At 37.7% G+C, this 13,110-nt stretch overlaps 2 pseudogenes; one reads left to right on the forward strand and one right to left on the reverse strand.

The window, feature by feature from the left end:
- Positions 1-3,186: 3,186 nt before the first annotated feature.
- On the forward strand, positions 3,187-4,481 carry LOC103243279 (protein DEK pseudogene; annotated as a pseudogene).
- A 4,194-nt stretch (positions 4,482-8,675) lies between these two features.
- On the reverse strand, positions 8,676-10,172 carry LOC140708780 (UDP-N-acetylhexosamine pyrophosphorylase pseudogene; annotated as a pseudogene).
- Between the last annotated feature and the right edge of the window lie 2,938 nt (positions 10,173-13,110).

Consider the following 13,110-nt stretch of genomic DNA (forward strand, 5'->3'; position numbering starts at 1 on the left):
ATGATTGTATATTTAGAAAACCCCATTGTCTCAGCCCAAAATCTCCTTAAGCTGATCAGCAACTTCAGCAAAGTCTCAGGATACAAAATTAATGTGCAAAAATCACAAGCATTCTTATACACCAGTGACAGTCAAACAGAGAGCCAAATCAGGAATGAACTTCCATTCACAATTGCTTCAAAGAGAATAAAATACCTAGGAATCCAACTTACAAGGGATGTAAAGGACCTCTTCAAGGAGAACTACAAACCACTGCTCAGTGAAATCAAAGAGGACACAAACAAATGGAAGAACATACCATGCTCATGGATAGGAAGAATCAATATCGTGAAAATGGCCATACTGCCCAAGGTAATTTATAGATTCAATGCCATCCCCATCAAGCTACCAATGAGCTTCTTCACAGAATTGGAAAAAACTGCTTTAAAGTTCATATGGAACCAAAAAAGAGCCCGCATCTCCAAGACAATCCTAAGTCAAAAGAACAAAGCTGGAGGCATCACGCTACCTGACTTCAAACTATACTACAAGGCTACAGTAACCAAAACAGCATGGTACTGGTACCAAAACAGAGATATAGACCAATGGAACAGAACAGAGTCCTCAGAAATAATACCACACATCTACAGCCATCTGATCTTTGACAAACCTGAGAGAAACAAGAAATGGGGAAAGGATTCCCTATTTAATAAATGGTGCTGGGAAAACTGGCTAGCCATAAGTAGAAAGCTGAAACTGGATCCTTTCCTTACTCCTTATACGAAAATTAATTCAAGATGGATTAGAGACTTAAATGTTAGACCTAATACCATAAAAATCCTAGAGGAAAACCTAGGTAGTACCATTCAGGACATAGGCATGGGCAAAGACTTCATGTCTAAAACACCAAAAGCAATGGCAGCAAAAGCCAAAATTGACAAATGGGATCTCATCAAACTAAAGAGCTTCTGCACAGCAAAAGAAACTACCATCAGAGTGAGCAGGCAACCTACAGAATGGGAGAAAATTTTTGCAATCTACTCATCTGACAAAGGGCTAATATCCAGAACCTACAAAGAACTCAAACAAATTTACAAGAAAAAAACAAACAACCCCATCCAAAAGTGGGCAAAGGATATGAACAGACATTTCTCAAAAGAAGACATTCATACAGCCAACAGACACATGAAAAAATGCTCATCATCACTGGCCATCAGAGAAATGAAAATCAAAACCACAATGAGATACCATCTCACACCAGTTAGAATGGCGATCATTCAAAAGTCAGGAAACAACAGGTGCTGGAGAGGATGTGGAGAAATAGGAACACTTTTACACTGTTGGTGGGATTGTAAACTAGTTCAACCATTATGGAAAACAGTATGGCGATTCCTCAAGGATCTAGAACTAGATGTACCATATGACCCAGCCATCCCATTACTGGGTATATACCCAAAGGATTATAAATTATGCTGCTATAAGGACACATGCACACGTATGTTTATTGCAGCACTATTCACAATAGCAAAGACTTGGAATCAACCCAAATGTCCATCAGTGACAGATTGGATTAAGAAAATGTGGCACATATACACCATGGAATACTATGCAGCCATAAAAAAGGATGAGTTTGTGTCCTTTGTAGGGACATGGATGCAGCTGGAAACCATCATTCTTAGCAAACTATCACAAGAACAGAAAACCAAACACCGCATGTTCTCACTCGTAGGTGGGAACTGAACAATGAGATCACTTGGACTCGGGAAGGGGAACATCACACACCGGGGCCTATCATGGGGAGGGGGGAGGGGGGAGGGATTGCATTGGGAGTTATACCTGATGTAAATGACGAGTTGATGGGTGCAGCACACCAACATGGCACAAGTATACATATGTAGCAAACCTGCACGTTGTGCACATGTACCCTACAACTTGAAGTTTAATAATAATAAATTAAAAAAAAAAAAAAAGAATATTCTGGTTTAAAAAAAAATTAAATAAAGCAAAATTCAAAATTTAAAAAAAAAAAAAGACTTTCCCAGACAAAAGCTGAAAGAGTTCATTCTCTAGATTTGTCTTACATGAAATGTCGAAAAGAGTTCTTCAAGCCAAAAGAAAAAGATGCTGTTTAGTAACACAAAAACATATAAATGTGTAAAACTCACTGGTAAAGGTAAGTACACCAAGTCAGAATACACTAATACTGTAATGGTGGTGTGCACTTCACTTACATAGTATGAAGGTTAAAAATAATAAAAGCTGGCTGGGCGCTGTGGCTCACGCCTGTAATCCCAGCACTTTGGAAGGCCGAGAAGGGCGGATCAGGAGGTCAACAGATCAAGACCATCCTGGCTAACACGATGAAACTCCGTCTCTACTAAAAATACAAAAAATTAGCTCGGCATGGTGGCGGGCGCCTGTAGTCCCAGCTACTCCACAGGCTGAGGCAGGAGAATGGCGTGAACCTGGGAGGCTGAGCGTGCAGTGAGCAGAGATCGCGCCACTGCACTCCAGCCTGGGTGACAGAGCGAGACTCCGTCTGAAAAAATAATAATAATAATAATAAATAATAATAATAAAATCTACAATGATTTGTTAAGGGAGACAATATAAAAATCTGTAAATTGTGACATCAAAAATTATAAATGCAGAAGGAGAGACGAGGTAAAAGCATAGTTTGTTTATGCAAGCAAAGCTAACTTGCTATCAGCTTAAAATTGCCTGTCATAACTACGAGATATTTTGTAAGCTTCAGAGTAGCCACAAATCAAAAACCTACAGTAAATAAAAGATAAAAAGGAAAAAAATAAATAGAGAAAAATCAATCATAAGAGAAAAATAAGGAAACAAAGGATCTATTAAACAAGCAGAAAACAATTAACAAAATGGCAGTAGTAAAATCCTTCCATATAAATAATTACCTTGAATGTAAATGAATTAAAATCTCCAAAGAAAAGACATAAAGTGCCATGTGGAACTGTGAGTCAATTAAATGTCTTTCCTTTATAAATTACCCAGTCTCGGGTATGTATTTATTAGCAGCATAGGAAAAGACTAATACAGCAACCAAAACAGTATATATAAAAATAGACATAGAAGCTGGGTACACCTTGTTGATTCTGGGTAGCCGAGCGCGCGGTGCGAGCGTCAAGCGAGACAGCGGCCGGCGCACCTTCTCCTCGGCATCGGCCACCGCCACCTCCCAGAACCTCCTCGTGCCCTCGCGTGCCAAGCCCGTGGCGGCTGGGATCCGCGGTTCACAGCATGTCCGCCTCGGCCCCTGCTGCGGAGGGCGAGGGAACCCCCGCCCAGTCCGCATGCGAGAAAGAACCCAAAATGTCTGGTACCAGAGAGGAGAGCGAGGAGGAAGAGGACGAGGACAACGATGAGGAGGAGGAGGAAAAAGAAAAGAGTCTCATCGTGGAAGGCAAGAGGGAAAAGAAGAAAGTAGCAAGGTTGACAATGCAAGTTTCTACCTTACAGAGAGAGCCATTTACAATTGCACAAGGAAACGGGCAGAAACTTTGTGAAACTGAGAGGATAAATTTTTTTCTAAGTAAGAAGAAAACCGATGAACTTAGACTGCTTTATAACAGGCCAGGCACTAAGAATGTGGGTCAGTTCAGTGGCTTTCCGTTTGAAAAAGGAAGTGTCCAATACAAAAAGAAGTAACAAATGTTGAAAAAATTTAGAAATGCCACGTTAAAGAGCATCTGTGAGGTTCTTGATTTGGAGAGATCAGGTGTAAACAGTGAACTAGTGAAGAGGATCTTGAATTTCTTAATGCATCCAAAGCCTTCTGGCAAACCATTGTCAAAATCTAAAAAAACTTCTAGCAAAGGCAGTAAAAAGGAACGGAACAGTTTTGGAATGGCAAGAAAGGCTAAGCGAACCAAACATCCTGAAATTCTGTCAGATGAATCTAGTAGTGATGAAGATGAAAAGAAAAACAAGGAAGAGTCTTCAGATGATGAAGATAAAGAAAGTGAAGAGGAGCCACCAAAAAGAGACAGCCAAAAGAGGAAAACCTAAACAGAAAGCTACTTCTAAAAGTAAAAAATCTGTGAAAAGTACCAACGTTAAGAAAGCAGATGGCAGCACCACCAAGAAGAATCAAAACAGTTCCAAAAAAGAAAGTGAGTCTGAGGACAGTTCAGATGATGAACCTTTAATTAAAAAGTTGAAGAAACCCCCTACAGATGAAGAATTAAAAGAAACAATAAAGAAATTACTGGCCAGTGCTAACTTGGAAGAAGTCACAATGAAACAGATTTGCAAAAAGGTCTATGAAAATTATCCTACTTATGATTTAACTGAAAGAAAAGATTTCATAAAAAACAGCTAATGTAAAAGAGCTAATTTATTGAGATAGAGGACAGAGAAGATGACTTGTTCCCATAGATTCGAAGATCTGATTTATACCATTATACCAGCAAAGAGAATGTATTTCCTTTTCTAAATCCTTTTTAAGCAACGTTAGAACTTACTGCTGATCTTTTTATCTTGAGTGTTATGTGAATTTGAGTTTGCTATTTTAAATTGCATTTCTATGCCATTTTTAGTTAAAATCTTGCATGGCATTAATTAATCTTGCTTTTGTAGTTGTATTTTGTACATTTTGGGTTTCTTTATATAAGGTCATAGATTCTTGAACTGTCGTGGTTTTTAGTGCACTTAATATTAGCTTGCTTAAGGCATACTTTTAATCAAGTAGAACAAAAACTATTATGACTGGGATTTATACACACAGAGATTGCAGTATTTAGTATATGAAATATTTTGAATACACATCTCTGTCAGTGTGAAAATTCAGTGGCAGTGTGTCCATCATATTAAAAATATACAAGCTACAGTTGTCCAGATGACTGAATTGGAACTTTTCTCCTGCATGTGTATATATGTCAGATTGTTAGCATGACAAAAGTGACAGGTGTTATTTTTGTATTTTTAAAAAACAATTTGTTGCATATAAAGTTTTTTTATTTCTTTTGTGCAGACCACTTTTTAAACTCACATAGGTAGGTATCTTTGCAGTTGTAGACTATGGAATGTCAGTGTTCAGCCAGACAGTATGATGGAGCAGGGAAAGTCAATTCAGTGATGAAACACTAAAGGAACAGTTATCCTGCTTTGCTCGAAAGTGTCATCAATTTGTAATTTTAGTATTAACTCTGTAAAAGTGTCTGTAGGTATGTTTTATATTAAGGACAGACCAAAAATCAACATATCAAAGCTTCAAAAACTTTGGGAAAGGGTAGGATTAAGTACAAGCACACTTGGCTTATAGTAAATGAACCAATTTTTATTAACTGCTTTTGCCCATATAAAATGCTGATATTTACTGGAAACCTAGCCACCTTCATGATTACGATTAAAGTACCAGATTATAATGCCAGAATATAATGTGCAAGTAATCGTGGATATCTCTGACAAAGTGTGTCTCAAAAATAATATACTTTTACATTAAAGAAATTTAATGTTTCTCTGGAGTTGGGGCTCTGGCTTTTAAAGTTTGGCTAATCAGTATTGATTCTAGATGATCAACATAATTGACCACTCCTGAATGAGACTCATTTTGTCTTTCAATTTACTGTCTTAAATCAGTTTATTAAATCTGAATTTTAAAACATGCTGCTTATGACAGAATGACACATTTGATGTACCAATTAAGTGTTGAAAAATATCTTTGCATCATAGAACAGAAATATATATGTTGAATGTTAACAGGTATTTTCACAGGTTTGACTTGTTTGGTAGTTACTCAGACACTAGGGAAAGGTAAATAGAAGTGAACAAAATAAGCAACTAAATGAGACCTAACAATTGGCCTTTGATTTTAAATATTTAATTTGTTCTTATAAATCTTGTCAATAAAATTAATCTAAATCAAAAAAAAAAAAAAAAAAAAAAAAAACCAGCCGGGCACAGTGGTTCACACCTATAATCCCAGCACTTTGGGAGGCTGAGGCAGGTGGATCACCTGAGGTCAGAAGTTCAAGACCAGCCTGACCAATATGTTGAAACCCCGTCTCTACTAAAAATACAAAAATTAGCCAGGCATGGCCATGCATGCCTGTAATCCCAGCTACTCAAGAGACTGAAGCAGGAAAATCGCTTGAACCCAGGAGGCAGAGGTTGCAGTGAGCTGAGATCGCACCACTGCTCTCCAGCCTAGGTGACACAGCATGACTCCATCTCAAAAAAAATGGACACAGAGACCAATGGAACAGAATAAAGGACCCAGAAATAAAGTCACATATTTACACCCAACTGATCAACTGTTGGTTTATGCCCAACAGAGCAACAAAGCCAACAAAGCAGTCAAGAATGTACACTGAGGAAAGGATACCCTCTTCAATAAATGGTGCTGGGAAAAGTGGATAACCATATGCAGAAGAATGAAACTAAACCCCTATCTCTCATCATATACAAAAAACAACTCAAGCTGGATTAAAAACTTAAACATAAGACCTGAAACTAAAAAACTGTTTGATGATAACATAGGGAGAAGTCTACAGGACATTGGTCTAGGCAAAGATTTTATGACTAAGATCTCAAAAGCACCAGCAACAAAAACAAAAATAGATGAATGAGACTATACTAAACCAAAAAGCTTCGCACAGCAAAAGAAATAACAGAATGAAGAAACAACCTCTTGAATGGGAGAAAATATTTGCAAACTATTCATCTGAGAAGGGATTAATATCCAGAATTTATAAAGAATTCAAACAACTCAACAGTGGGGGGAAAAAAAAAAAACCTTTAAAAACTGGGCAAAGAGCCAGACGTGGTGGCTCACGCCTGTAATCTAAGCACTTTGGGAGGCTGAGGCAGGTGGATCACCTGAGGTCAGGAGTTGAAGACCAGCCTGACCAACATGGTGAAACCCTCTCTCTACTAAAAATACAAAACTAGCTGGGCATGGTGGCATGTGCCTGTAACCCCAGTTACTTCGGAGGCTGAGGCAGGAGAATCACTTGAGCCCAGGAGGCAAAGGTTGCAGTGAGCCAAGATCGCGCCACTGCACTCCAGCCTGGGCAACAAGAGCAAAACTCCATCTCAAAATAAATAAATAAATAAATAAATAAATAACTGGGCAAAGAACGTGCATAGACATTTCTAAAAAGAAGACATGTAAATAGCATTTTGAGTATTATATTTTATCTCCCTGATTTAAGAGGGTAAATTATTCAGAGGTTTTCAAAATCCTTTATAAAATAAAACTTATAAATTAAGATTTAATGTAAAGACTTTAATTATAAACAAAACTTGTCATAGCAACAAGAGGTCACTTACGAACATCCTCATACTGTTCCTGTAGCTCATTCAAAATAAATATAATATCCCCAATATCCACCATGTGGTTACCTGTAATAGAATAAGTTCAAATACTGTATTTACTTTTGAACATAGATATATCTGCCATCCTATTCTAACATGAAAATAACACAGAATGTGTGGCAAGTAGGAACAAAGAGCCAACTATTACAAGTTTTGAATAGAATCTGAAATCATGAATTGATAACTCAGTACACACTAAAACATAAGAGTAAGGCCATGGTCTTTTCTCCTTAATAAAAGAGTTTTTCATCAAAAGAAATAGTCATATTTTAAGCTCTCATGCTAATCAGGATATTTTTTCATTTTACATGTTTTTTAGAGTTTATTACAGGTATTTACTTACTCTTTTGACTTCATTTCTAGATTGTGAACTCCTCAAGAACAGAGGATGTGTTTTTCATTTGTTTCCCCAATGCCTCACAAAGCACCACTACTTATCACTAAAAATTATTTTTGACTGAACAAAATATACAGAAGGCAATAAAAAACAATGCAATTCTACATAGTGAATAGCAGACAATGATTTACTTTGTACCCTCTCCATGTCCAGCACTCTCATAACTTCCCACTATTCCTGCCCCTGCCCATCAAAGACCATTTTTCTTCTTGGATAATGCATGAATGAGGATGTGTTCAGATGCAGTGACCTTGAATAATGTCATTTCAATTGTGCACAGAAGTGGAAAACCCTTTGCTCAATAATTCTTGCCTCCAAATATTTGATTTTGTTTGCCATCCAAGATGAAAAAGACTGAAAATTTACTTATCTATCTATAATAGTGATGGTTTTTTTCTTCAGTCTATTCATAAAAAATCAACTGTTCAATAATATGCATAAGTGAAAACTCTGAGAGGAAGAAGCAAATTTTTATTGTTTTCCACAGACAGGAAGATAAGTTTATTTTACTGTCCAATTATTTCATTTAAAAAGTTTAATGTTTGACAAAATAAACTTTTGGTATCATAGAAACCTTTCAACATCTACAATGACATATTATTACTATGCACAACTTCAAAAACAAATGCCTCCAGCTCCAAGTAAAGTGATGTTGAACATCCTGACTATAGTTCAGCTGTAGGAAATTTCTTGGATTGCCAATGGTTTCCTTGCCTTGGAAAAAAATACACAATTGAAAAATATAAATAAGACCTTTAATGAGTTGAGAATTATAAAAATGCTATCTGAAGTTCAGTCATCTAGATCTTAGGAAGTTTGCAGTAGCTATAAGAGTTCAACAAGCAAAATAAAACCCTGTGGATATTTAAACTTCAGTCATCCAGGAGGTCCTATAGGTTCACAGTTGGTCTATCAAAAATAAAAGCTATTCCTGTTGTGGTAGAACTTGGTATCAGGTTCATATACCATTTTTCACCAGCTCATGAACTCCATTCTCATCGATGATTAAAGATGCATGGAATTCTACATCTGTACATAACTTTCTATTCCTTCCTCAGCATTAGAGATAAGAGGAGAGATTTCACACTGGATTGGTACATCACTGGCATCCTTTAAGTGGGAAATTGCTGGAAGATGAGAGCCATTTTCATCTATAAAGTGACCCCTGCATTGAGAACCCAGCAATAATGAAAGTATGCCTTGCGATAGTAAAATTGTCTTTCCCATTCTGACTGTCAGCATTCTTTAGTGAGGAAAAGTCATCTTCCCATAATATTTCATAAACCACAAACTTCTTTGCAAACTAGAAGATGTCAAATATAAATTTTTCCATACTGATTCCACTGGGTTTATCTGGCTTAATTAAGTGCTGTTGGGTATCCACATAAGGAATCTTCTTTTGAGCCACATGGTGCTGCAACTGAGGTTCATAAACATTGACAACATCCTCAGAAATGGTACGGTGAATAAATGGTTGGCAATATTCTCCACATTGAACAGCAGTCATCCATTTGAGCTTCGTTTTTGAGCTGTTGCCAGGGAAACATCACTATATTCTACCACCTGGTAAACTCCATCCACTGGGCAAACCACTCCAACTGGTTCTGCAGGGTTTGTTTTCTCTACCACCTTTGCTCCACAGTCTGCTCCTTTCTGAATGCAAAATCCAATGAACCGTGGGTCTGCCACTTTTACTAATATGTTGTCAACACAATAGACATGAATGCTCCAAATGCCTCTTTGCACCATATCCTCCACAATACGCCAGGCTGCAAGAGCCCAATAAAGACCACCATTCTCATGTGGAGCAATAGAAACTTTGTTCTTCTCTTCCAAAATAATTTGCCCATCAAAACTCATGGCAGGGAGCATTCCTTGCTGAAAAAAAGATTATATTTTCTTTTCTTTTTAAACCAAAGTACTTGTGCTTGGTGAAGAACTCCTTGTAGATTCCGCTGTTCTGCCACTGATCATTATATGGAATAATGCATTTGTTGCCATAATATTTTTCAGCTAACTATTGTAGCTTCAGGATATGCTCTGCTTGAATCTGAAAAAGTGTCTTATGGGATGGCAAACCAACATCATACATCCCCTTTGGATATGCAATGAGTCTAGTCCCTTGTCCACCAACTAGAAAAACTGTTACTTTGTTCTGAGAAATCTGGAAAAGTTCTTTGCTTTCCCAGGCCTGGAGCTGATCTAGCTTCCCTGTAGCACTGCCCAGTACCTCTCAAGGGACAAGTTCCATTCACGCATCCACCTTTTCTTGATGAGAGGACTGGTTAAATCCTTCAATGGCCTTTTGGAAAAAGAAGTTCAGTTCCTCAAAGTTGAAGGCCTAGAGCTCTGCATAAAGTTCTACCTGTTGGGCTTCTTCAAGCTCACTCCAGACACGTAGTGGGTGTTCTTGCTCAGCTTTGGACAACCTGAGTTTGAGGTCATTAGTGTTCATAATGCTCTGATAGCCAAGCTTTGTGAAAATAGGGATGCAATACATGTACCTACAAAGCTTCCTCAGTGTGACCACAGCTCCACCCGGCTCCTTCTGCGCTGGTGTCCTGTGTCCCCTCTGAATATATACCCTCATCCTGGGCCATGGCAGCTGGGTGGGGCAGGCCGGGACCAGAGCCGAGGGGAGTGGCCCAGCCACCCTGCCCCTCTTGCCGTGATGAGAAGCAAATATTTAAATCAAAGAATAGTATCATTTTGGTGTTGGGTCCACCTGATTCACTCTGATTCTCTGAAAATTGGTAAACTATGTATTTCAGGTGCAGGCCTTTAAATCACTGCAAAGCAAGTACTATGTGTTTGAACCAATCAAAGAAATGCTAGACAAAACTAGTGCTAAATTACCTTCTGATTAGAGATTGCTTCCTACATTCTGGTTTTTTATTTCCTTGGTATTTATCCTCATCCTGGTTTTGATTATAGTTCTAACACTTCCCATAACCTCCCCCAGTAACTGGCACTTACGGTAGATTGATTGCATGTCCCATGTTCTTAGATCATAGCTTAAGTCCTAAGACAACTCAAAGCTTCTTCAACCCACAAGCTCTTGAATCTGATCATTAAAAAGTATTCTGTTAGACCATACATGTCTTAATCCAGTGGAAAAGGCCATCTTGCTTTTACCTGCTCTTCATTTAGAAAACTCCTTTCTCTGAACAGAAGTCCAGCCTCAACTAATAAGAGTGTGGTAGTCAACCATGTTCACAGATTCATTAGCTCTTGCTCAAATTTATTCCTTGCATCTATGCAATAATAAACACCTATCATGAAACTCCCAAACAAATATTACCTACTTAAATAGTCCCTAGTGGCCGAAGACACATTCCAGAATCTGAAATGACGATCTTGGTCCCTATCTGACTTAGCAAAACCTTAAAGAATGATTCCTGGTTGAAACTAAGGCAATCAATACGGTCATAGGTATCATTTATTTCCTAAGGGAAGCTCAAAACAGCCTCCTACTCTAAGGTATATCATTCTGGAAGAAATTCATCCTGGAAAACGCAACTACCTACTGTGAGAGGAAAAAAATGATCCTAATTATTAAGGTCATATATGCAAGGCAACATTACTCTGAAGGTACTAAGTGACCATTAACACTACATTTCTGTAATCTTCAGGTAGCTCCACAATATCAAAAGCCTCCTCTAGTAAAAACTGCACTAGTCACAACTTTCCAACCAGTTCAGTTTTTCAGATCTCTAACCTCCATGAGAGAAAAAAAAAACTGCTATACCAATACACTATTTCAGAAACCAAAATACCTGACCCTCTAAGAACTGCCATCAGCTGATTTTCCATATGGCACTTCTTGCCATATCTAAATAAAGCAAATTCTCCTTGGACTTTCCTGAAAATTTCAGAGGCATAATTCCTTCTCCCTCATTGTGAACACCTATAAAGATGAACATATTATCTACCTATCATCTTCAACAATATACCAAATACAAAAATAAGATGCTAGAACAGTACCTGCAGTGCTGTCTTCTTTTAGCAGGATGACTGTGTTATATTATTTCTTACTGCAAAATTCTGCTACAGAAAAATTAACATCTCCTACCTGGGTAACCCAAAATTGTTGGCATCCTGGGGTTAACTTTTCCTTTAACATTAAAATAGCTCAGACCCCAGAGCATACACTAACATAAATCAATACCTTGACCAAAATTTGAGGATTCCTGAGTCATTTGTACTCTTTTTGTTTATTTTAGGTTTGTTACTCTATTCCCATGGACTCTTGATCTCACTCACATTATTGCCTTCTACAGGTGCAATCCTCTTTCTGCCCCAAGAAGATCCAACATAGAACCCATAGGTCTTTATCCTTGAAATCTCCCCACCAACAATATTAATACAAGTTTATTGTATATAACCAACTTTTACTGGTAATTTGCAATTGATGGGAGTAAGGGAGTTCTTAAGAAGCACAGCAAGCAACTACGTACTATAGTCCTAAAGTTCTGTGGTTACTCTACCCTCACTCACTCTTAGGTTCTATCCATCTTCTTCCTCCACTACTGAGCCACCACTATATTTCAAATCAAATTCCTGTTGCTTTCTTATGTACAGTACTTTACCTTATCTTTTTGCTCAATCTAGATGTTTCCCAGTATGTTTTAACTCTCATAATCTAATATATCTATTAAGATTACTTTCCTGGTCAAAAGATAAGGACTTTCCTTATGAGGAATTTTGCCTCAAACTGTAGCCAGCTTATTCATATGATAAAATGAAGAATATTTTGTTCTTTCTGATTGGAAGATGTGGCATGAGGAATCAGAATTATCCACTCATTCAACAAATATTTGTTGAGCGGTTAATATGTGCCATAAGCACCATGCTAGGTATTGAAGATACAATATTAAGCTAAAGCAGACATGATATCTGCTCACCTGATGCTCAGTCTTATTTGAAATACCAATGTCAATCCAACAAAAATACAAATTTCAATTGTGAATCGTGCTATGAGAGTGTATAACATGAGAATCTGACCTACTCAGAGAGGTCTGGGAAAACATCCCTGAGGAAAAGACAGTTGAGTTTGGATCTAAAGTATAAGTAGGAATTAACTTATACTTTAAGGGGAGAGAAAGGTTCAAGGAAGAGAAATGAACACATGCAACAGCCATTTGGCAAGAAGGGGCATGGTATGTAGTTGAAACTAAGAAGGCACAGAGAGCAAGGGAGAATATGGTCTCAGATAAAGATGAAGATCTGGGTAAAAGCCAGAACGTGCAAGGCCCTGTAAACCACACTAAAAGAGTTATTTATCCCAAGAGGTATTATTAGATTTCATGTGAGGAGAATAACATGATCACACCTGTATTTGAACGAAGATCATTACGGCTGCACTGTAAAGGAATATAAGAGTGGACGGGGTA

Source organism: Chlorocebus sabaeus, chromosome 16 (assembly GCF_047675955.1).
Source record: "Chlorocebus sabaeus isolate Y175 chromosome 16, mChlSab1.0.hap1, whole genome shotgun sequence".
Classification (NCBI taxonomy): domain Eukaryota; kingdom Metazoa; phylum Chordata; class Mammalia; order Primates; family Cercopithecidae; genus Chlorocebus; species Chlorocebus sabaeus.